Consider the following 26,053-nt stretch of genomic DNA (forward strand, 5'->3'; position numbering starts at 1 on the left):
GAAAAGTCGACTGTTAGAACAATTTTTATAAAGGGTAAACAGATTAATACTATGGAGTCTATATTATTGTGAAAATCAACAGCTCATTAGAAAATCAAATCCCAATTAGTGTTTTTAACCTCCCATACTTCTTTGAATCCCACGCCTCACTTGCTAACACTCTCTTAACAACTGTAGCACATACATTGGGACACAGATATATTGATCTTTTTGCCAGCCAAGTGGCAGTGAACCCTTCTGAATTCATTTGTTTTAGGATATGGTACACTGGTAGAAATTAAGCCAGCTGATAAGTTGAGAGAGGAAGGGTTATGCTACAGTTAATGGGAATAATAAAATCAATGAATAGCATATTTACCATCCTCATTTTAGCAAATTTCTACCAGTTCAGCAATAGTAAAGTTGAGACTCTTCTGCTCAAACGTACGTTCATACAAATTCAGAAGTCTCAAAAAATGCCCCAATTTCTTTAATCTTAACATCTTAGTTTGCAGTAGGGCATCCTGTCTACCCTACTACTCATTTAATTACCAAGATGAATGTATCCTACTGTTTAATAGGCAACAGAGTGGCCCTCATGTCAGACAACAGCTTGTTTTTGCTTTATGATGTCAGCTTGCTAGGCAACAGAGTGGCCCTCAGGTCAGACAACATTCTTGCTTTAGCTTTATGATGTCAGAGCACCAGTGGACCAATTGTTCTTGTGGGAGCTGACCACACAGGAGGATGAGATTTCAGAAGTTATGCAGTAGGTTACTATCTGTGTTTCTAAGGCAAGTAGGAGGGGGAATGGTAAAGGACGCTGAACCACTCAAAGCATAGGGGCCTTTTTGAAAGTGGGCTGGGGATACAAAAATAGAGATTATCCCTGACACCAATCCATCTAGAGTGTCAGAGCCCAACATGCAAAGTGCAGGGGAAGTGGTTAAATGAGCTTTCTTCCGTGAGAAGGAAAAACTATCGTTCTAAAGTGAGATAGTGCATTTCAACCTCAAAGGCAGCAAATTCCTCAAATGGAACATTGCTAGCACCAGGATTTAAAGCAGGCTTTCACTGTGTTGAAGGTAGTCAGTTTTTGTTAAATATCATGACCAACACAATGTGATCCATATTACTTCCATATTGACAGAAAATATATTCAGGCACAGGCTCCCACTAGAAGGTAATGAGGACATTCAAATGCGGTGAACGTCTTTTTAATGCCTAAAGGAATGATTGTGACTTTTACTTACCATATAAATTGGTCAAATGATGCTGTATGCCGGAAGACTTGCTTTTTTTTTTTCTTCAGTCTCGGCAATGCAGAGAAATTCTGTGGTGAAACACTGCCCCTGCTGGCCATTCAGTATAATCTGCAGATGGAAAAGGCGACTGTTAGAACAATTGTTATAAAGGGTAAACAGATCAATACTATGGAGTCTATATTATTGTGAAAATCAACAGCTCATTAGAAAATCAAATCCCAATTAGTGTTTTTAACCTCCCATACTTCTTTGAATCCCACGCCTCACTTGCTAACACTCTCTTAACAACTGTAGCACATACATTGGGACACAGATATATTGATCTTTTTGCCAGCCAATTGGCAGTGAACCCTTCTGAATTCATTTGTTTTAGGATATGGTACACTGGTAGAAATTAAGCCAGCTGATAAGTTGAGAGAGGAAGGGTTATGCTACAGTTAATGGGAATAATAAAATCAATGAATAGCATATTTACCATCCTCATTTTAGCAAATTTCTACCAGTTCTGCAATAGTAAAGTTGAGACTCTTCTGCTCAAACGTACGTTAATACAAATTCAGAAGTCTCAAAAAATGCCCCAATTTCTTTAATCTTAACATCTTAGTTTGCAGTAGGGCATCCTGTCTACCCTACTACTCATTTAATGACCAAGATGAATGTATCCTACTGTTTAATAGGCAACAGAGTGGCCCTCATGTCAGACAACAGCTTGTTTTTGCTTTACGATGTCCGTTTGCTAGGCAACAGATTGGCCCGCAGGTCAGACAACATTCTTGCTTTAGCTTTATGATGTCAGAGCACCAGTGGACCAATTGTCCTTGTGGGAGCTGACCACATAGGAGGATGAGATTTCAGAAGTTATGCAGTAGGTTACTATCTGTGTTTGTAACGCAAGTAGGAGGGGGAATGGTAAAGGACGCTGAACCACTCAAAGCATACGGGCCTTTTTGAAAGTGGGCTGGGGATACAAAAATAGAGATTATCCCTGACACCAATCCATCTAGAGTGTCAGAGCCCAACATGCAAAGTGCAGGGGAAGTGGTTAAATGAGCTTTCTTCCGTGAGAAGGAAACACTATCGTTCTAAAGTGAGATAGTGCATTTCAACCTCAAAGGCAGCAAATTCCTCAAATGGAACATTGCTAGCGCCAGGATCTAAAGCAGGCTTTTGTAGTGTTGAAGGTAGTCAGTTTTTGTTAAATATCATGACCAACACAATGTGATCCATATTACTTCCATATTGACAGAAAGTATATTCAGGCACAGGCTCCCACTAGAAGGTAATGAGGACATTCAAATGCTGTGAACGTCTTTTTAATGCCTAAAGGAATGATTGTGAGTTTTACTTACCATATAAATTGTTCAAATGATGCCGTATGCCGGAAGACTTGCTTTTTTTTTTTCTTCAGTCTCGGCAATGCAGAGAAATTCTGTGGTGAAACACTGCCCCTGCTGGCCATTCAGTATAATCTGCAGATGGAAAAGTCGACTGTTGGAACAATTTTTATAAAGGGTAAACAGATCAATACTATGGAGTCTATATTATTGTGAAAATCAACAGCTCATTAGAAAATGAAATCCCAATTAGTGTTTTTAACCTCCCATACTTCTTTGAATCCCACGCCTCACTTGCTAACACTCTCTAAACAACTGTAGCACATACATTGGGACACAGAAATATTGATATTTAGCCAGCCAAGTGGCAGTGAACCCTTCTGAATTCATTTGTTTTACGATATGGTACCCTGGTAGAAATTAAGCCAGCTGATAAGTTGAGAGAGGAAGGGTTATGCTACAGTTAATGGGAATAATAAAATCAATGAATAGCATATTTACCATCCTCATTTTAGCAAATTTCTACCAGTTCAGCAATAGTAAAGTTGAGACTCTTCTGCTCAAACGTACGTTCATACAAATTCAGAAGTCTCAAAAAATGCCCCAATTTCTTTCATCTTAACATCTTAGTTTGCAGTAGGGCATCCTGTCTACCCTACTACTCATTTAATTACCAGATGAATGTATCCTACTGTTTAATAGGCAACAGAGTGGCCCTCATGTCAGACAACATCTTGTTTTAGCTTTATGATAACAGAGCACCAGTGGACCAATTGTTCTTGTGGGAGCTGACCACACAGGAGGATGAGATTTCAGAAGTTATGCAGTAGGTTACTATCTGTGTTTGTAAGGCAAGTAGGAGGGGGAATGGTAAAGGACGCTGAACCACTCAAAGCAGAGGGGCCTTTTTGAAAGTGGGCTGGGGATACAAAAATAGAGATTATCCCTGACACCAATCCATCTAGAGTGTCAGAGCCCAACATGCAAAGTGCAGGGGAAGTGGTTAAATGAGCTTTCTTCCGTGAGAAGTAAACACTATCGTTCTAAAGTGAGATAGTGCATTTCAACCTCAAAGGCAGCAAATTCCTCAAATGGAACATTGCTTGCGCCAGGATCTAAAGCAGGCTTTCGTAGTGTTGAAGGTAGTCAGTTTTTTTTAAATATCATGACCAACACAATGTGATCCATATTACTTCCATATTGACAGAAAATATTTTCAGGCACAGGCTCCCACTAGAAGGTAATGAGGACATTCAAATGCTGTGAACGTCTTTTTAATGCCTAAAGGAATGATTGTGAGTTTTACTTACCATATAAATTGTTCAAATGATGCCGTATGCCGGAAGACTTGCTTTTTTTTTTCTTCAGTCTCGGCAATGCAGAGAAATTCTGTGGTGAAACACTGCCCCTGCTGGCCATTCAGTATAATCTGCAGATGGAAAAGTCGACTGTTAGAACAATTTTTATGAAGGGTAAACAGATCAATACTATGGAGTCTATATTATTGTGAAAATCAACAGCTCATTAGAAAATCAAATCCCAATTAGTGTTTTTAACCTCCCATACTTCTTTGAATCCCACGCCTCACTTGCTAACACTCTCTAAACAACTGTAGCACATACATTGGGACACAGATATATTGATCTTTTTGCCAGCCAAGTGGCAGTGAACCCTTCTGAATTCATTTGTTTTAGGATATGGTACACTGGTAGAAATTAAGCCAGCTGATAAGTTGAGAGAGGAAGGGTTATGCTACAGTTAATGGGAATAATAAAATCAATGAATAGCATATTTACCATCCTCATTTTAGCCAATTTCTACCAGTTCAGCAATAGTAAAGTTGAGACTCTTCTGCTCAAACGTACGTTCATACAAATTCAGAAGTCTCAAAAAATTCCCCAATTTCTTTCATCTTAACATCTTAGTTTGCAGTAGGGCATCCTGTCTACCCTACTACTCATTTAATTACCAAGATGAATGTATCCTACTGTTTAATAGGCAACAGAGTGGCCCTCATGTCAGACAACAGCTTGTTTTTGCTTTATGATGTCAGCTTGCAAGGCAACAGAGTGGCCCTCAGGTCAGACAACATTCTTGCTTTAGCTTTATGATGTCAGAGCACCAGTGGACCAATTGTTCTTGTGGGAGCTGACCACACAGGAGGATGAGATTTCAGAAGTTATGCAGTAGGTTACTATCTGTGTTTCTAAGGCAAGTAGGAGGGGGAATGGTAAAGGACGCTGAACCACTCAAAGCATAGGGGCCTTTTTGAAAGTGGGCTGGGGATACAAAAATAGAGATTATCCCTGACACCAATCCATCTAGAGTGTCAGAGCCCAACATGCAAAGTGCAGGGGAAGTGGTTAAATGAGCTTTCTTCCGTGAGAAGGAAAAACTATCGTTCTAAAGTGAGATAGTGCATTTCAACCTCAAAGGCAGCAAATTCCTCAAATGGAACATTGCTAGCACCAGGATCTAAAGCAGGCTTTCACTGTGTTGAAGGTAGTCAGTTTTTGTTAAATATCATGACCAACACAATGTGATCCATATTACTTCCATATTGACAGAAAATATATTCAGGCACAGGCTCCCACTAGAAGGTAATGAGGACATTCAAATGCGGTGAACGTCTTTTTAATGCCTAAAGGAATGATTGTGACTTTTACTTACCATATAAATTGGTCAAATGATGCTGTATGCCGGAAGACTTGCTTTTTTTTTTTCTTCAGTCTCGGCAATGCAGAGAAATTCTGTGGTGAAACACTGCCCCTGCTGGCCATTCAGTATAATCTGCAGATGGAAAAGGCGACTGTTAGAACAATTTTTATAAAGGGTAAACAGATCAATACTATGGAGTCTATATTATTGTGAAAATCAACAGCTCATTAGAAAATCAAATCCCAATTAGTGTTTTTAACCTCCCATACTTCTTTGAATCCCACGCCTCACTTGCTAACACTCTCTTAACAACTGTAGCACATACATTGGGACACAGATATATTGATCTTTTTGCCAGCAAATTGGCAGTGAACCCTTCTGAATTCATTTGTTTTAGGATATGGTACACTGGTAGAAATTAAGCCAGCTGATAAGTTGAGAGAGGAAGGGTTATGCTACAGTTAATGGGAATAATAAAATCAATGAATAGCATATTTACCATCCTCATTTTAGCAAATTTCTACCAGTTCAGCAATAGTAAAGTTGAGACTCTTCTGCTCAAACGTACGTTAATACAAATTCAGAAGTCTCAAAAAATGCCCCAATTTCTTTAATCTTAACATCTTAGTTTGCAGTAGGGCATCCTGTCTACCCTACTACTCATTTAATTACCAAGATGAATGTATCCTACTGTTTAATAGGCAACAGAGTGGCCCTCATGTCAGACAACAGCTTGTTTTTGCTTTACGATGTCCGTTTGCTAGGCAACAGATTGGCCCGCAGGTCAGACAACATTCTTGCTTTAGCTTTATGATGTCAGAGCACCAGTGGACCAATTGTCCTTGTGGGAGCTGACCACATAGGAGGATGAGATTTCAGAAGTTATGCAGTAGGTTACTATCTGTGTTTGTAAGGCAAGTAGGAGGGGGAATGGTAAAGGACGCTGAACCACTCAAAGCATAGGGGCCTTTTTGAAAGTGGGCTGGGGATACAAAAATAGAGATTATCCCTGACACCAATCCATCTAGAGTGTCAGAGCCCAACATGCAAAGTGCAGGGGAAGTGGTTAAATGAGCTTTCTTCCGTGAGAAGGAAACACTATCGTTCTAAAGTGAGATAGTGCATTTCAACCTCAAAGGCAGCAAATTCCTCAAATGGAACATTGCTAGCGCCAGGATCTAAAGCAGGCTTTTGTAGTGTTGAAGGTAGTCAGTTTTTGTTAAATATCATGACCAACACAATGTGATCCATATTACTTCCATATTGACAGAAAGTATATTCAGGCACAGGCTCCCACTAGAAGGTAATGAGGACATTCAAATGCTGTGAACGTCTTTTTAATGCCTAAAGGAATGATTGTGAGTTTTACTTACCATATAAATTGTTCAAATGATGCCGTATGCCGGAAGACTTGCTTTTTTTTTTTCTTCAGTCTCGGCAATGCAGAGAAATTCTGTGGTGAAACACTGCCCCTGCTGGCCATTCAGTATAATCTGCAGATGGAAAAGTCGACTGTTGGAACAATTTTTATAAAGGGTAAACAGATCAATACTATGGAGTCTATATTATTGTGAAAATCAACAGCTCATTAGAAAATCAAATCCCAATTAGTGTTTTTAACCTCCCATACTTCTTTGAATCCCACGCCTCACTTGCTAACACTCTCTAAACAACTGTAGCACATACATTGGGACACAGATATATTGATCTTTTTGCCAGCCAAGTGGCGGTGAACCCTTCTGAATTCATTTGTTTTAGGATATGGTACACTGGTAGAAATTAAGCCAGCTGATAAGTTGAGAGAGGAAGGGTTATGCTACAGTTAATGGGAATAATAAAATCAATGAATAGCATATTTACCATCCTCATTTTAGCAAATTTCTACCAGTTCAGCAATAGTAAAGTTGAGACTCTTCTGCTCAAACGTACGTTCATACAAATTCAGAAGTCTCAAAAAATGCCCCAATTTCTTTCATCTTAACATCTTAGTTTGCAGTAGGGCATCCTGTCTACCCTACTACTCATTTAATTACCAAGATGAATGTATCCTACTGTTTAATAGGCAACAGAGTGGCCCTCATGTCAGACAACATCTTGTTTTTGCTTTATGATGTCAGCTTGCTAGGCAACAGAGTGGCCCTCAGGTCAGACAACATTCTTGCTTTAGCTTTATGATGTCAGAGCACCAGTGGACCAATTGTTCTTGTGGGAGCTGACCACACAGGAGGATGAGATTTCAGAAGTTATGCAGTAGGTTACTATCTGTGTTTGTAAGGCAAGTAGGAGGGGGAATGGTAAAGGACGCTGAACCACTCAAAGCATAGGGGCCTTTTTGAAAGTGGGCTGGGGATACAAAAATAGAGATTATCCCTGACACCAATCCATCTAGAGTGTCAGAGCCCAACATGCAAAGTGCAGGGGAAGTGGTTAAATGAGCTTTCTTCCGTGAGAAGGAAACACTATCGTTCTAAAGTGAGATAGTGCATTTCAACCTCAAAGGCAGCAAATTCCTCAAATGGAACATTGCTAGCGCCAGGATCTAAAGCAGGCTTTCGTAGTGTTGAAGGTAGTCAGTTTTTTTTAAATATCATGACCAACACAATGTGATCCATATTACTTCCATATTGACAGAAAATATATTCAGGCACAGGCTCCCACTAGAAGGTAATGAGGACATTCAAATGCTGTGAACGTCTTTTTAATGCCTAAAGGAATGATTGTGAGTTTTACTTACCATATAAATTGGTCAAATGATGCCGTATGCCGGAAGACTTGCTTTTTTTTTTTCTTCAGTCTCGGCAATGCAGAGAAATTCTGTGGTGAAACACTGCCCCTGCTGGCCATTCAGTATAATCTGCAGATGGAAAAGTCGACTGTTAGAACAATTTTTATAAAGGGTAAACAGATCAATACTATGGAGTCTATATTATTGTGAAAATCAACAGCTCATTAGAAAATCAAATCCCAATTAGTGTTTTTAACCTCCCATACTTCTTTGAATCCCACGCCTCACTTGCTAACACTCTCTAAACAACTGTAGCACATACATTGGGACACAGATATATTGATCTTTTTGCCAGCCAAGTGGCGGTGAACCCTTCTGAATTCATTTGTTTTAGGATATGGTACACTGGTAGAAATTAAGCCAGCTGATAAGTTGAGAGAGGAAGGGTTATGCTACAGTTAATGGGAATAATAAAATCAATGAATAGCATATTTACCATCCTCATTTTAGCAAATTTCTACCAGTTCAGCAATAGTAAAGTTGAGACTCTTCTGCTCAAACGTACGTTCATACAAATTCAGAAGTCTCAAAAAATGCCCCAATTTCTTGAATCTTAACATCTTAGTTTGCAGTAGGGCATCCTGTCTACCCTACTACTCATTTAATTACCAAGATGAATGTATCCTACTGTTTAATAGGCAACAGAGTGGCCCTCATGTCAGACAACATCTTGTTTTTGCTTTATGATGTCAGCTTGCTAGGCAACAGAGTGGCCCTCAGGTCAGACAACATTCTTGCTTTAGCTTTATGATGTCAGAGCACCAGTGGACCAATTGTTCTTGTGGGAGCTGACCACACAGGAGGATGAGATTTCAGAAGTTATGCAGTAGGTTACTATCTGTGTTTGTAAGGCAAGTAGGAAGGGGAATGGTAAAGGACGCTGAACCACTCAAAGCATAGGGGCCTTTTTGAAAGTGGGCTGGGGATACAAAAATAGAGATTATCCCTGACACCAATCCATCTAGAGTGTCAGAGCCCAACATGCAAAGTGCAGGGGAAGTGGTTAAATGAGCTTTCTTCCGTGAGAAGGAAACACTATCGTTCTAAAGTGAGATAGTGCATTTCAACCTCAAAGGCAGCAAATTCCTCAAATGGAACATTGCTAGCGCCAGGATCTAAAGCAGGCTTTCGTAGTGTTGAAGGTAGTCAGTTTTTTTTAAATATCATGACCAACACAATGTGATCCATATTACTTCCATATTGACAGAAAATATATTCAGGCACAGGCTCCCACTAGAAGGTAATGAGGACATTCAAATGCTGTGAACGTCTTTTTAATGCCTAAAGGAATGATTGTGAGTTTTACTTACCATATAAATTGGTCAAATGATGCCGTATGCCGGAAGACTTGCTTTTTTTTTTCTTCAGTCTCGGCAATGCAGAGAAATTCTGTGGTGAAACACTGCCCCTGCTGGCCATTCAGTATAATCTGCAGATGGAAAAGTCGACTGTTAGAACAATTTTTATAAAGGGTAAACAGATCAATACTATGGAGTCTATATTATTGTGAAAATCAACAGCTCATTAGAAAATCAAATCCCAATTAGTGTTTTTAACCTCCCATACTTCTTTGAATCCCACGCCTCACTTGCTAACACTCTCTAAACAACTGTAGCACATACATTGGGACACAGATATATTGATCTTTTTGCCAGCCAAGTGGCGGTGAACCCTTCTGAATTCATTTGTTTTAGGATATGGTACACTGGTAGAAATTAAGCCAGCTGATAAGTTGAGAGAGGAAGGGTTATGCTACAGTTAATGGGAATAATAAAATCAATGAATAGCATATTTACCATCCTCATTTTAGCAAATTTCTACCAGTTCAGCAATAGTAAAGTTGAGACTCTTCTGCTCAAACGTACGTTCATACAAATTCAGAAGTCTCAAAAAATGCCCCAATTTCTTGAATCTTAACATCTTAGTTTGCAGTAGGGCATCCTGTCTACCCTACTACTCATTTAATTACCAAGATGAATGTATCCTACTGTTTAATAGGCAACAGAGTGGCCCTCATGTCAGACAACATCTTGTTTTTGCTTTATGATGTCAGCTTGCTAGGCAATAGAGTGGCCCTCAGGTCAGACAACATTCTTGCTTTAGCTTTATGATGTCAGAGCACCAGTGGACCAATTGTCCTTGTGGGAGCTGACCACACAGGAGGATGAGATTTCAGAAGTTATGCAGTAGGTTACTATCTGTGTTTGTAAGGCAAGTAGGAGGGGGAATGGTAAAGGACGCTGAACCACTCAAAGCATAGGGGCCTTTTTGAAAGTGGGCTGGGGATACAAAAATAGAGATTATCCCTGACACCAATCCATCTAGAGTGTCAGAGCCCAACATGCAAAGTGCAGGGGAAGTGGTTAAATGAGCTTTCTTCCGTGAGAAGGAAAAACTATCGTTCTAAAGTGAGATAGTGCATTTCAACCTCAAAGGCAGCAAATTCCTCAAATGGAACATTGCTAGCGCCAGGATCTAAAGCAGGCTTTCGTAGTGTTGAAGGTAGTCAGTTTTTTTTAAATATCATGACCAACACAATGTGATCCATATTACTTCCATATTGACAGAAAATATATTCAGGCACAGGCTCCCACTAGAAGGTAATGAGGACATTCAAATGCTGTGAACGTCTTTTTAATGCCTAAAGGAATGATTGTGAGTTTTACTTACCATATAAATTGTTCAAATGATGCCGTATGCCGGAAGACTTGCTTTTTTTTTTCTTCAGTCTCGGCAATGCAGAGAAATTCTGTGGTGAAACACTGCCCCTGCTGGCCATTCAGTATAATCTGCAGATGGAAAAGTTGACTGTTGGAACAATTTTTATAAAGGGTAAACAGATCAATACTATGGAGTCTATATTATTGTGAAAATCAACAGCTCATTAGAAAATCAAATCCCAATTAGTGTTTTTAACCTCCCATACTTCTTTGAATCCCACGCCTCACTTGCTAACACTCTCTAAACAACTGTAGCACATACATTGGGACACAGATATATTGATCTTTTTGCCAGCCAAGTGGCAGTGAACCCTTCTGAATTCATTTGTTTTAGGATATGGTACACTGGTAGAAATTAAGCCAGCTGATAAGTTGAGAGAGGAAGGGTTATGCTACAGTTAATGGGAATAATAAAATCAATGAATAGCATATTTACCATCCTCATTTTAGCAAATTTCTACCAGTTCAGCAATAGTAAAGTTGAGACTCTTCTGCTCAAACGTACGTTCATACAAATTCAGAAGTCTCAAAAAATGCCCCAATTTCTTGAATCTTAACATCTTAGTTTGCAGTAGGGCATCCTGTCTACCCTACTACTCATTTAATTACCAAGATGAATGTATCCTACTGTTTAATAGGCAACAGAGTGGCCCTCATGTCAGACAACATCTTGTTTTTGCTTTATGATGTCAGCTTGCTAGGCAACAGAGTGGCCCTCAGGTCAGACAACATTCTTGCTTTAGCTTTATGATGTCAGAGCACCAGTGGACCAATTGTTCTTGTGGGAGCTGACCACACAGGAGGATGAGATTTCAGAAGTTATGCAGTAGGTTACTATCTGTGTTTGTAAGGCAAGTAGGAAGGGGAATGGTAAAGGACGCTGAACCACTCAAAGCATAGGGGCCTTTTTGAAAGTGGGCTGGGGATACAAAAATAGAGATTATCCCTGACACCAATCCATCTAGAGTGTCAGAGCCCAACATGCAAAGTGCAGGGGAAGTGGTTAAATGAGCTTTCTTCCGTGAGAAGGAAACACTATCGTTCTAAAGTGAGATAGTGCATTTCAACCTCAAAGGCAGCAAATTCCTCAAATGGAACATTGCTAGCGCCAGGATCTAAAGCAGGCTTTCGTAGTGTTGAAGGTAGTCAGTTTTTTTTAAATATCATGACCAACACAATGTGATCCATATTACTTCCATATTGACAGAAAATATATTCAGGCACAGGCTCCCACTAGAAGGTAATGAGGACATTCAAATGCTGTGAACGTCTTTTTAATGCCTAAAGGAATGATTGTGAGTTTTACTTACCATATAAATTGGTCAAATGATGCCGTATGCCGGAAGACTTGCTTTTTTTTTTCTTCAGTCTCGGCAATGCAGAGAAATTCTGTGGTGAAACACTGCCCCTGCTGGCCATTCAGTATAATCTGCAGATGGAAAAGTCGACTGTTAGAACAATTTTTATAAAGGGTAAACAGATCAATACTATGGAGTCTATATTATTGTGAAAATCAACAGCTCATTAGAAAATCAAATCCCAATTAGTGTTTTTAACCTCCCATACTTCTTTGAATCCCACGCCTCACTTGCTAACACTCTCTAAACAACTGTAGCACATACATTGGGACACAGATATATTGATCTTTTTGCCAGCCAAGTGGCGGTGAACCCTTCTGAATTCATTTGTTTTAGGATATGGTACACTGGTAGAAATTAAGCCAGCTGATAAGTTGAGAGAGGAAGGGTTATGCTACAGTTAATGGGAATAATAAAATCAATGAATAGCATATTTACCATCCTCATTTTAGCAAATTTCTACCAGTTCAGCAATAGTAAAGTTGAGACTCTTCTGCTCAAACGTACGTTCATACAAATTCAGAAGTCTCAAAAAATGCCCCAATTTCTTGAATCTTAACATCTTAGTTTGCAGTAGGGCATCCTGTCTACCCTACTACTCATTTAATTACCAAGATGAATGTATCCTACTGTTTAATAGGCAACAGAGTGGCCCTCATGTCAGACAACATCTTGTTTTTGCTTTATGATGTCAGCTTGCTAGGCAATAGAGTGGCCCTCAGGTCAGACAACATTCTTGCTTTAGCTTTATGATGTCAGAGCACCAGTGGACCAATTGTCCTTGTGGGAGCTGACCACACAGGAGGATGAGATTTCAGAAGTTATGCAGTAGGTTACTATCTGTGTTTGTAAGGCAAGTAGGAGGGGGAATGGTAAAGGACGCTGAACCACTCAAAGCATAGGGGCCTTTTTGAAAGTGGGCTGGGGATACAAAAATAGAGATTATCCCTGACACCAATCCATCTAGAGTGTCAGAGCCCAACATGCAAAGTGCAGGGGAAGTGGTTAAATGAGCTTTCTTCCGTGAGAAGGAAAAACTATCGTTCTAAAGTGAGATAGTGCATTTCAACCTCAAAGGCAGCAAATTCCTCAAATGGAACATTGCTAGCGCCAGGATCTAAAGCAGGCTTTCGTAGTGTTGAAGGTAGTCAGTTTTTTTTAAATATCATGACCAACACAATGTGATCCATATTACTTCCATATTGACAGAAAATATATTCAGGCACAGGCTCCCACTAGAAGGTAATGAGGACATTCAAATGCTGTGAACGTCTTTTTAATGCCTAAAGGAATGATTGTGAGTTTTACTTACCATATAAATTGTTCAAATGATGCCGTATGCCGGAAGACTTGCTTTTTTTTTTCTTCAGTCTCGGCAATGCAGAGAAATTCTGTGGTGAAACACTGCCCCTGCTGGCCATTCAGTATAATCTGCAGATGGAAAAGTTGACTGTTGGAACAATTTTTATAAAGGGTAAACAGATCAATACTATGGAGTCTATATTATTGTGAAAATCAACAGCTCATTAGAAAATCAAATCCCAATTAGTGTTTTTAACCTCCCATACTTCTTTGAATCCCACGCCTCACTTGCTAACACTCTCTAAACAACTGTAGCACATACATTGGGACACAGATATATTGATCTTTTTGCCAGCCAAGTGGCAGTGAACCCTTCTGAATTCATTTGTTTTAGGATATGGTACACTGGTAGAAATTAAGCCAGCTGATAAGTTGAGAGAGGAAGGGTTATGCTACAGTTAATGGGAATAATAAAATCAATGAATAGCATATTTACAATCCTCATTTTAGCCAATTTCTACCAGTTCAGCAATAGTAAAGTTGAGACTCTTCTGCTCAAACGTACGTTCATACAAATTCAGAAGTCTCAAAAAATGCCCCAATTTCTTTAATCTTAACAACTTAGTTTGCAGTAGGGCATCCTGTCTACCCTACTACTCATTTAATTACCAGGATAAATGTATCCTACTGTTTAATAGGCAACAGAGTGGCCCTCATGTCAGACAACATCTTGTTTTTGCTTTATGATGTCAGCTTGCTAGGCAACAGAGTGGCCCTCAGGTCAGACAACATTCTTGCTTTAGCTTTATGATATCAGAGCACCAGTGGACCAATTGTCCTTGTGGATGCTGACCACACAGGAGGATGAGATTTCAGAAGTTATGCAGTAGGTTACTATCTGTGTTTGTAAGGCAAGTAGGAGGGGGAATGGTAAAGGACGCTGAACCACTCAAAGCATAGGGGCCTTTTTGAAAGTGGGCTGGGGATACAAAAATAGAGATTATCCCTGATACCAATCCATCTTGTGTGTCAGAGCCCAACATGCAAAGTGCAGGGGAAGTGGTTAAATGAGATTTCTTCCGTGAGAAGGAAACACTATCGTTCTAAAGTGAGAGAGTGCATTTCAACCTCAAAGGCAGCTAATTCCTCAAATGGAACATTGCTAGCACCAGGATCTAAAGCAGGCTTTCACTGTGTTGAAGGTAGTCAGTTTTTGTTAAATATCATGACCAACACAATGTGATCCATATTACTTCCATATTGACAGAAAATATATTCAGGCACAGGCTCCCACTAGAAAGTAATGAGGACATTCAAATGCGGTGAACGTCTTTTTAATGCCTAAAGGAATGATTGTGAGTTTTACTTACCATATAAATTGGTCAAATGATGCTGTATGCCGGAAGACTTGCTTTTTTTTTTCTTCAGTCTCAGCAATGCAGAGAAATTCTGTGGTGAAACACTGCCCCTGCTGGCCATTCAGTATAATCTGCAGATGGAAAAGTCCACTGTTAGAACAATTTTTATAAAGGGTAAACAGATCAATACTATGGAGTCTATATTATTGTGAAAATCAACAGCTCATTAGAAAATCAAATCCCAATTAGTGTTTTTAACCTCCCATACTTCTTTGAATCCCACGCCTCACTTGCTAACACTCTCTAAACAACTGTAGCACATACATTGGGACACAGATATATTGATCTTTTTGCCAGCCAAGTGGCGGTGAACCCTTCTGAATTCATTTGTTTTAGGATATGGTACACTGGTAGAAATTAAGCCAGCTGATAAGTTGAGAGAGGAAGGGTTATGCTACAGTTAATGGGAATAATAAAATCAATGAATAGCATATTTACCATCCTCATTTTAGCAAATTTCTACCAGTTCAGCAATAGTAAAGTTGAGACTCTTCTGCTCAAACGTACGTTCATACAAATTCAGAAGTCTCAAAAAATGCCCCAATTTCTTTAATCTTAACATCTTAGTTTGCAGTAGGGCATCCTGTCTACCCTACTACTCATTTAATTACCAAGATGAATGTATCCTACTGTTTAATAGGCAACAGAGTGGCCCTCATGTCAGACAACATCTTGTTTTTGCTTTATGATGTCAGCTTGCTAGGCAATAGAGTGGCCCTCAGGTCAGTCAACATTCTTGCTTTAGCTTTATGATGTCAGAGCACCAGTGGACCAATTGTCCTTGTGGGAGCTGACCACACAGGAGGATGAGATTTCAGAAGTTATGCAGTAGGTTACTATCTGTGTTTGTAAGGCAAGTAGGAGGGGGAATGGTAAAGGACGCTGAACCACTCAAAGCATAGGGGCCTTTTTGAAAGTGGGCTGGGGATACAAAAATAGAGATTATCCCTGACACCAATCCATCTAGAGTGTCAGAGCCCAACATGCAAAGTGCAGGGGAAGTGGTTAAATGAGCTTTCTTCCGTGAGAAGGAAAAACTATCGTTCTAAAGTGAGATAGTGCATTTCAACCTCAAAGGCAGCAAATTCCTCAAATGGAACATTGCTAGCGCCAGGATCAAAAGCAGGCTTTCGTAGTGTTGAAGGTAGTCAGTTTTTTTTAAATATCATGACCAACACAATGTGATCCATATTACTTCCATATTGACAGAAAATATATTCAGGCACAGGCTCCCACTAGAAGGTAATGAGGACATTCAAATGCTGTGAACGTCTTTTTAATGCCTAAAGGAATGATTGTGAGTTTTACTTACCATATAAATTGTTCAAATGATGCCGTATGCCGGAAGACTTGCTTTTTTTTTTCTTCAGTCTCGGCAATGCAGAGAAATTCTGTGGTGAAACACTGCCCCTGCTGGCCATTCAGTATAATCTGCAGATGGAAAAGTTGACTGTTGGAACAATTTTTATAAAGGGTAAACAGATCAATACTATGGAGTCTATATTATTGTGAAAATCAACAGCTCATTAGAAAATCAAATCCCAATTAGTGTTTTTAACCTCCCATACTTCTTTGAATCCCACGCCTCACTTGCTAACACTCTCTAAACAACTGTAGCACATACATTGGGACACAGATATATTGATCTTTTTGCCAGCCAAGTGGCGGTGAACCCTTCTGAATTCATTTGTTTTAGGATATGGTACACTGGTAGAAATTAAGCCAGCTGATAAGTTGAGAGAGGAAGGGTTATGCTACAGTTAATGGGAATAATAAAATCAATGAATAGCATATTTACCATCCTCATTTTAGCAAATTTCTACCAGTTCAGCAATAGTAAAGTTGAGACTCTTCTGCTCAAACGTACGTTCATACAAATTCAGAAGTCTCAAAAAATGCCCCAATTTCTTTAATCTTAACATCTTAGTTTGCAGTAGGGCATCCTGTCTACCCTACTACTCATTTAATTACCAAGATGAATGTATCCTACTGTTTAATAGGCAACAGAGTGGCCCTCATGTCAGACAACATCTTGTTTTTGCTTTATGATGTCAGCTTGCTAGGCAATAGAGTGGCCCTCAGGTCAGACAACATTCTTGCTTTAGCTTTATGATGTCAGAGCACCAGTGGACCAATTGTCCTTGTGGGAGCTGACCACACAGGAGGATGAGATTTCAGAAGTTATGCAGTAGGTTACTATCTGTGTTTGTAAGGCAAGTAGGAGGGGGAATGGTAAAGGACGCTGAACCACTCAAAGCATAGGGGCCTTTTTGAAAGTGGGCTGGGGATACAAAAATAGAGATTATCCCTGACACCAATCCATCTAGAGTGTCAGAGCCCAACATGCAAAGTGCAGGGGAAGTGGTTAAATGAGCTTTCTTCCGTGAGAAGGAAAAACTATCGTTCTAAAGTGAGATAGTGCATTTCAACCTCAAAGGCAGCAAATTCCTCAAATGGAACATTGCTAGCGCCAGGATCAAAAGCAGGCTTTCGTAGTGTTGAAGGTAGTCAGTTTTTTTTAAATATCATGACCAACACAATGTGATCCATATTACTTCCATATTGACAGAAAATATATTCAGGCACAGGCTCCCACTAGAAGGTAATGAGGACATTCAAATGCTGTGAACGTCTTTTTAATGCCTAAAGGAATGATTGTGAGTTTTACTTACCATATAAATTGTTCAAATGATGCCGTATGCCGGAAGACTTGCTTTTTTTTTTCTTCAGTCTCGGCAATGCAGAGAAATTCTGTGGTGAAACACTGCCCCTGCTGGCCATTCAGTATAATCTGCAGATGGAAAAGTTGACTGTTGGAACAATTTTTATAAAGGGTAAACAGATCAATACTATGGAGTCTATATTATTGTGAAAATCAACAGCTCATTAGAAAATCAAATCCCAATTAGTGTTTTTAACCTCCCATACTTCTTTGAATCCCACGCCTCACTTGCTAACACTCTCTAAACAACTGTAGCACATACATTGGGACACAGATATATTGATCTTTTTGCCAGCCAAGTGGCAGTGAACCCTTCTGAATTCATTTGTTTTAGGATATGGTACACTGCTAGAAATTAAGCCAGCTGATAAGTTGAGAGAGGAAGGGTTATGCTACAGTTAATGGGAATAATAAAATCAATGAATAGCATATTTACCATCCTCATTTTAGCCAATTTCTACCAGTTCAGCAATAGTAAAGTTGAGACTCTTCTGCTCAAACGTACGTTCATACAAATTCAGAAGTCTCAAAAAATGCCCCAATTTCTTTCATCTTAACATCTTAGTTTGCAGTAGGGCATCCTGTCTACCCTACTACTCATTTAATTACCAAGAAGAATGTATCCTACTGTTTAATAGGCAACAGAGTGGCCCTCATGTCAGACAACATCTTGTTTTTGCTTTATGATGTCAGCTTGCTAGGCAACAGAGTGGCCCTCAGGTCAGACAACATTCTTGCTTTAGCTTTATGATATCAGAGCACCAGTGGACCAATTGTTCTTGTGGGAGCTGACCACACAGGAGGATGAGATTTCAGAAGTTATGCAGTAGGTTACTATCTGTGTTTGTAAGGCAAGTAGGAGGGGGAATGGTAAAGGACGCTGAACCACTCAAAGCATAGGGGCCTTTTTGAAAGTGGGCTGGGGATACAAAAATAGAGATTATCCCTGACACCAATCCATCTAGAGTGTCAGAGCCCAACATGCAAAGTGCAGGGGAAGTGGTTAAATGAGCTTTCTTCTGTGAGAAGGAAACACTATCGTTCTAAAGTGAGATAGTGCATTTCAACCTCAAAGGCAGCAAACTCCTCAAATGGAACATTGCTAGCGCCAGGATCTAAAGCAGGCTTTCGTAGTGTTGAAGGTAGTCAGTTTTTTTTAAATATCATGACCAACACAATGTGATCCATATTACTTCCATATTGACAGAAAATATATTCAGGCACAGGCTCCCACTAGAAGGTAATGAGGACATTCAAATGCTGTGAACGTCTTTTTAATGCCTAAAGGAATGATTGTGAGTTTTACTTACCATATAAATTGTTCAAATGATGCCGTATGCCGGAAGACTTGCTTTTTTTTTTTTCTTCAGTCTCGGCAATGCAGAGAAATTCTGTGGTGAAACACTGCCCCTGCTGGCCATTCAGTATAATCTGCAGATGGAAAAGTCGACTGTTAGAACAATTTTTATGAAGGGTAAACAGATCAATACTATGGAGTCTATATTATTGTGAAAATCAACAGCTCATTAGAAAATCAAATCCCAATTAGTGTTTTTAACCTCCCATACTTCTTTGAATCCCACGCCTCACTTGCTAACACTCTCTAAACAACTGTAGCACATACATTGGGACACAGATATATTGATCTTTTTGCCAGCCAAGTGGCAGTGAACCCTTCTGAATTCATTTGTTTTAGGATATGGTACACTGGTAGAAATTAAGCCAGCTGATAAGTTGAGAGAGGAAGGGTTATGCTACAGTTAATGGGAATAATAAAATCAATGAATAGCATATTTACCATCCTCATTTTAGCCAATTTCTACCAGTTCAGCAATAGTAAAGTTGAGACTCTTCTGCTCAAACGTACGTTCATACAAATTCAGAAGTCTCAAAAAATGCCCCAATTTCTTTCATCTTAACATCTTAGTTTGCAGTAGGGCATCCTGTCTACCCTACTACTCATTTAATTACCAAGATGAATGTATCCTACTGTTTAATAGGCAACAGAGTGGCCCTCATGTCAGACAACATCTTGTTTTTGCTTTATGATGTCAGCTTGCTAGGCAACAGAGTGGCCCTCAGGTCAGACAACATTCTTGCTTTAGCTTTATGATGTCAGAGCACCAGTGGACCAATTGTTCTTGTGGGAGCTGACCACACAGGAGGATGAGATTTCAGAAGTTATGCAGTCGGTTACTATCTGTGTTTGTAAGGCAAGTAGGAGGGGGAATGGTAAAGGATGCTGAACCACTCAAAGCATAGGGGCCTTTTTGAAAGTGGGCTGGGGATACAAAAATAGAGATTATCCCTGACACCAATCCATCTAGAGTGTCAGAGCCCAACATGCAAAGTGCAGGGGAAGTGGTTAAATGAGCTTTCTTCCGTGAGAAGGAAACACTATCGTTCTAAAGTGAGATAGTGCATTTCAACCTCAAAGGCAGCAAATTCCTCAAATGGAACATTGCTAGCGCCAGGATCTAAAGCAGGCTTTCGTAGTGTTGAAGGTAGTCAGTTTTTTTTAAATATCATGACCAACACAATGTGATCCATATTACTTCCATATTGACAGAAAATATATTCAGGCACAGGCTCCCACTGGAAGGTAATGAGGACATTCAAATGCTGTGAACGTCTTTTTAATGCCTAAAGGAATGATTGTGAGTTTTACTTACCATATAAATTGTTCAAATGATGCCGTATGCCGGAAGACTTGCTTTTTTTTTTCTTCAGTCTCGGCAATGCAGAGAAATTCTGTGGTGAAACACTGCCCCTGCTGGCCAATCAGTATAATCTGCAGATGGAAAAGTCGACTGTTAGAACAATTTTTATGAAGGGTAAACAGATCAATACTATGGAGTCTATATTATTGTGAAAATCAACAGCTCATTAGAAAATCAAATCCCAATTAGTGTTTTTAACCTCCCATACTTCTTTGAATCCCACGCCTCACTTGCTAACACTCTCTAAACAACTGTAGCACATACATTGGGACACAGATATATTGATCTTTTTGCCAGCCAAGTGGCAGTGAACCCTTCTGAATTCATTTGTTTTAGGATATGGTACACTGCTAGAAATTAAGCGAGCTGATAAGTTGAGAGAGGAAGGGTTATGCTACAGTTAATGGGAATAATAAAATCAATGAATAGCATATTTACCATCCTCATTTTAGCCAATTTCTACCAGTTCAGCAATAGTAAAGTTGAGACTCTTCTGCTCAAACGTACGTTCATACAAATTCAGAAGTCTCAAAAAATGCCCCAATTTCTTTCATCTTAACATCTTAGTTTGCAGTAGGGCATCCTGTCTACCCTACTACTCATTTAATTACCAAGAAGAATGTATCCTACTGTTTAATAGGCAACAGAGTGGCCCTCATGTCAGACAACATCTTGTTTTTGCTTTATGATGTCAGCTTGCTAGGCAACAGAGTGGCCCTCAGGTCAGACAACATTCTTGCTTTAGCTTTATGATGTCAGAGCACCAGTGGACCAATTGTCCTTGTGGGAGCTGACCACACAGGAGGATGAGATTTCAGAAGTTATGCAGTAGGTTACTATCTGTGTTTGTAAGGCAAGTAGGAGGGGGAATGGTAAAGGACGCTGAACCACTCAAAGCATAGGGGCCTTTTTGAAAGTGGGCTGGGGATACAAAAATAGAGATTATCCCTGACACCAATCCATCTAGAGTGTCAGAGCCCAACATGCAAAGTGCAGGGGAAGTGGTTAAATGAGCTTTCTTCCGTGAGAAGGAAAAACTATCGTTCTAAAGTGAGATAGTGCATTTCAACCTCAAAGGCAGCAAATTCCTCAAATGGAACATTGCTAGCGCCAGGATCAAAAGCAGGCTTTCGTAGTGTTGAAGGTAGTCAGTTTTTTTTAAATATCATGACCAACACAATGTGATCCATATTACTTCCATATTGACAGAAAATATATTCAGGCACAGGCTCCCACTAGAAGGTAATGAGGACATTCAAATGCTGTGAACGTCTTTTTAATGCCTAAAGGAATGATTGTGAGTTTTACTTACCATATAAATTGTTCAAATGATGCCGTATGCCGGAAGACTTGCTTTTTTTTTTCTTCAGTCTCGGCAATGCAGAGAAATTCTGTGGTGAAACACTGCCCCTGCTGGCCATTCAGTATAATCTGCAGATGGAAAAGTTGACTGTTGGAACAATTTTTATAAAGGGTAAACAGATCAATACTATGGAGTCTATATTATTGTGAAAATCAACAGCTCATTAGAAAATCAAATCCCAATTAGTGTTTTTAACCTCCCATACTTCTTTGAATCCCACGCCTCACTTGCTAACACTCTCTAAACAACTGTAGCACATACATTGGGACACAGATATATTGATCTTTTTGCCAGCCAAGTGGCGGTGAACCCTTCTGAATTCATTTGTTTTAGGATATGGTACACTGGTAGAAATTAAGCCAGCTGATAAGTTGAGAGAGGAAGGGTTATGCTACAGTTAATGGGAATAATAAAATCAATGAATAGCATATTTACCATCCTCATTTTAGCAAATTTCTACCAGTTCAGCAATAGTAAAGTTGAGACTCTTCTGCTCAAACGTACGTTCATACAAATTCAGTAGTCTCAAAAAATGCCCCAATTTCTTTAATCTTAACATCTTAGTTTGCAGTAGGGCATCCTGTCTACCCTACTACTCATTTAATTACCAAGATGAATGTATCCTACTGTTTAATAGGCAACAGAGTGGCCCTCATGTCAGACAACATCTTGTTTTTGCTTTATGATGTCAGCTTGCTAGGCAATAGAGTGGCCCTCAGGTCAGACAACATTCTTGCTTTAGCTTTATGATGTCAGAGCACCAGTGGACCAATTGTCCTTGTGGGAGCTGACCACACAGGAGGATGAGATTTCAGAAGTTATGCAGTAGGTTACTATCTGTGTTTGTAAGGCAAGTAGGAGGGGGAATGGTAAAGGACGCTGAACCACTCAAAGCATAGGGGCCTTTTTGAAAGTGGGCTGGGGATACAAAAATAGAGATTATCCCTGACACCAATCCATCTAGAGTGTCAGAGCCCAACATGCAAAGTGCAGGGGAAGTGGTTAAATGAGCTTTCTTCCGTGAGAAGGAAAAACTATCGTTCTAAAGTGAGATAGTGCATTTCAACCTCAAAGGCAGCAAATTCCTCAAATGGAACATTGCTAGCGCCAGGATCAAAAGCAGGCTTTCGTAGTGTTGAAGGTAGTCAGTTTTTTTTAAATATCATGACCAACACAATGTGATCCATATTACTTCCATATTGACAGAAAATATATTCAGGCACAGGCTCCCACTAGAAGGTAATGAGGACATTCAAATGCTGTGAACGTCTTTTTAATGCCTAAAGGAATGATTGTGAGTTTTACTTACCATATAAATTGTTCAAATGATGCCGTATGCCGGAAGACTTGCTTTTTTTTTTCTTCAGTCTCGGCAATGCAGAGAAATTCTGTGGTGAAACACTGCCCCTGCTGGCCATTCAGTATAATCTGCAGATGGAAAAGTTGACTGTTGGAACAATTTTTATAAAGGGTAAACAGATCAATACTATGGAGTCTATATTATTGTGAAAATCAACAGCTCATTAGAAAATCAAATCCCAATTAGTGTTTTTAACCTCCCATACTTCTTTGAATCCCACGCCTCACTTGCTAACACTCTCTAAACAACTGTAGCACATACATTGGGACACAGATATATTGATCTTTTTGCCAGCCAAGTGGCAGTGAACCCTTCTGAATTCATTTGTTTTAGGATATGGTACACTGCTAGAAATTAAGCCAGCTGATAAGTTGAGAGAGGAAGGGTTATGCTACAGTTAATGGGAATAATAAAATCAATGAATAGCATATTTACCATCCTCATTTTAGCCAATTTCTACCAGTTCAGCAATAGTAAAGTTGAGACTCTTCTGCTCAAACGTACGTTCATACAAATTCAGAAGTCTCAAAAAATGCCCCAATTTCTTTCATCTTAACATCTTAGTTTGCAGTAGGGCATCCTGTCTACCCTACTACTCATTTAATTACCAAGAAGAATGTATCCTACTGTTTAATAGGCAACAGAGTGGCCCTCATGTCAGACAACATCTTGTTTTTGCTTTATGATGTCAGCTTGCTAGGCAACAGAGTGGCCCTCAGGTCAGACAACATTCTTGCTTTAGCTTTATGATGTCAGAGCACCAGTGGACCAATTGTTCTTGTGGGAGCTGACCACACAGGAGGATGAGATTTCAGAAGTTATGCAGTCGGTTACTATCTGTGTTTGTAAGGCAAGTAGGAGGGGGAATGGTAAAGGACGCTGAACCACTCAAAGCATAGGGGCCTTTTTGAAAGTGGGCTGGGGATACAAAAATAGAGATTATCCCTGACACCAATCCATCTAGAGTGTCAGAGCCCAACATGCAAAGTGCAGGGGAAGTGGTTAAATGAGCTTTCTTCCGTGAGAAGGAAACACTATCGTTCTAAAGTGAGATAGTGCATTTCAACCTCAAAGGCAGCAAATTCCTCAAATGGAACATTGCTAGCGCCAGGATCTAAAGCAGGCTTTCGTAGTGTTGAAGGTAGTCAGTTTTTTTTAAATATCATGACCAACACAATGTGATCCATATTACTTCCATATTGACAGAAAATATATTCAGGCACAGGCTCCCACTGGAAGGTAATGAGGACATTCAAATGCTGTGAACGTCTTTTTAATGCCTAAAGGAATGATTGTGAGTTTTACTTACCATATAAATTGTTCAAATGATGCCGTATGCCGGAAGACTTGCTTTTTTTTTTCTTCAGTCTCGGCAATGCAGAGAAATTCTGTGGTGAAACACTGCCCCTGCTGGCCAATCAGTATAATCTGCAGATGGAAAAGTCGACTGTTAGAACAATTTTTATGAAGGGTAAACAGATCAATACTATGGAGTCTATATTATTGTGAAAATCAACAGCTCATTAGAAAATCAAATCCCAATTAGTGTTTTTAACCTCCCATACTTCTTTGAATCCCACGCCTCACTTGCTAACACTCTCTAAACAACTGTAGCACATACATTGGGACACAGATATATTGATCTTTTTGCCAGCCAAGTGGCAGTGAACCCTTCTGAATTCATTTGTTTTAGGATATGGTACACTGCTAGAAATTAAGCGAGCTGATAAGTTGAGAGAGGAAGGGTTATGCTACAGTTAATGGGAATAATAAAATCAATGAATAGCATATTTACCATCCTCATTTTAGCCAATTTCTACCAGTTCAGCAATAGTAAAGTTGAGACTCTTCTGCTCAAACGTACGTTCATACAAATTCAGAAGTCTCAAAAAATGCCCCAATTTCTTTCATCTTAACATCTTAGTTTGCAGTAGGGCATCCTGTCTACCCTACTACTCATTTAATTACCAAGAAGAATGTATCCTACTGTTTAATAGGCAACAGAGTGGCCCTCATGTCAGACAACATCTTGTTTTTGCTTTATGATGTCAGCTTGCTAGGCAACAGAGTGGCCCTCAGGTCAGACAACATTCTTGCTTTAGCTTTATGATGTCAGAGCACCAGTGGACCAATTGTTCTTGTGGGAGCTGACCACACAGGAGGATGAGATTTCAGAAGTTATGCAGTCGGTTACTATCTGTGTTTGTAAGGCAAGTAGGAGGGGGAATGGTAAAGGACGCTGAACCACTCAAAGCATAGGGGCCTTTTTGAAAGTGGGCTGGGGATACAAAAATAGAGATTATCCCTGACACCAATCCATCTAGAGTGTCAGAGCCCAACATGCAAAGTGCAGGGGAAGTGGTTAAATGAGCTTTCTTCCGTGAGAAGGAAACACTATCGTTCTAAAGTGAGATAGTGCATTTCAACCTCAAAGGCAGCAAATTCCTCAAATGGAACATTGCTAGCGCCAGGATCTAAAGCAGGCTTTCGTAGTGTTGAAGGTAGTCAGTTTTTTTTAAATATCATGACCAACACAATGTGATCCATATTACTTCCATATTGACAGAAAATATATTCAGGCACAGGCTCCCACTGGAAGGTAATGAGGACATTCAAATGCTGTGAACGTCTTTTTAATGCCTAAAGGAATGATTGTGAGTTTTACTTACCATATAAATTGTTCAAATGATGCCGTATGCCGGAAGACTTGCTTTTTTTTTTCTTCAGTCTCGGCAATGCAGAGAAATTCTGTGGTGAAACACTGCCCCTGCTGGCCAATCAGTATAATCTGCAGATGGAAAAGTCGACTGTTAGAACAATTTTTATGAAGGGTAAACAGATCAATACTATGGAGTCTATATTATTGTGAAAATCAACAGCTCATTAGAAAATCAAATCCCAATTAGTGTTTTTAACCTCCCATACTTCTTTGAATCCCACGCCTCACTTGCTAACACTCTCTAAACAACTGTAGCACATACATTGGGACACAGATATATTGATCTTTTTGCCAGCCAAGTGGCAGTGAACCCTTCTGAATTCATTTGTTTTAGGATATGGTACACTGCT

The sequence above is a fragment of the Lissotriton vulgaris genome, chromosome 5, assembly GCF_964263255.1.
Source record: "Lissotriton vulgaris chromosome 5, aLisVul1.2, whole genome shotgun sequence".
In the NCBI taxonomy this organism is placed as follows: Eukaryota; Metazoa; Chordata; class Amphibia; order Caudata; family Salamandridae; genus Lissotriton; species Lissotriton vulgaris.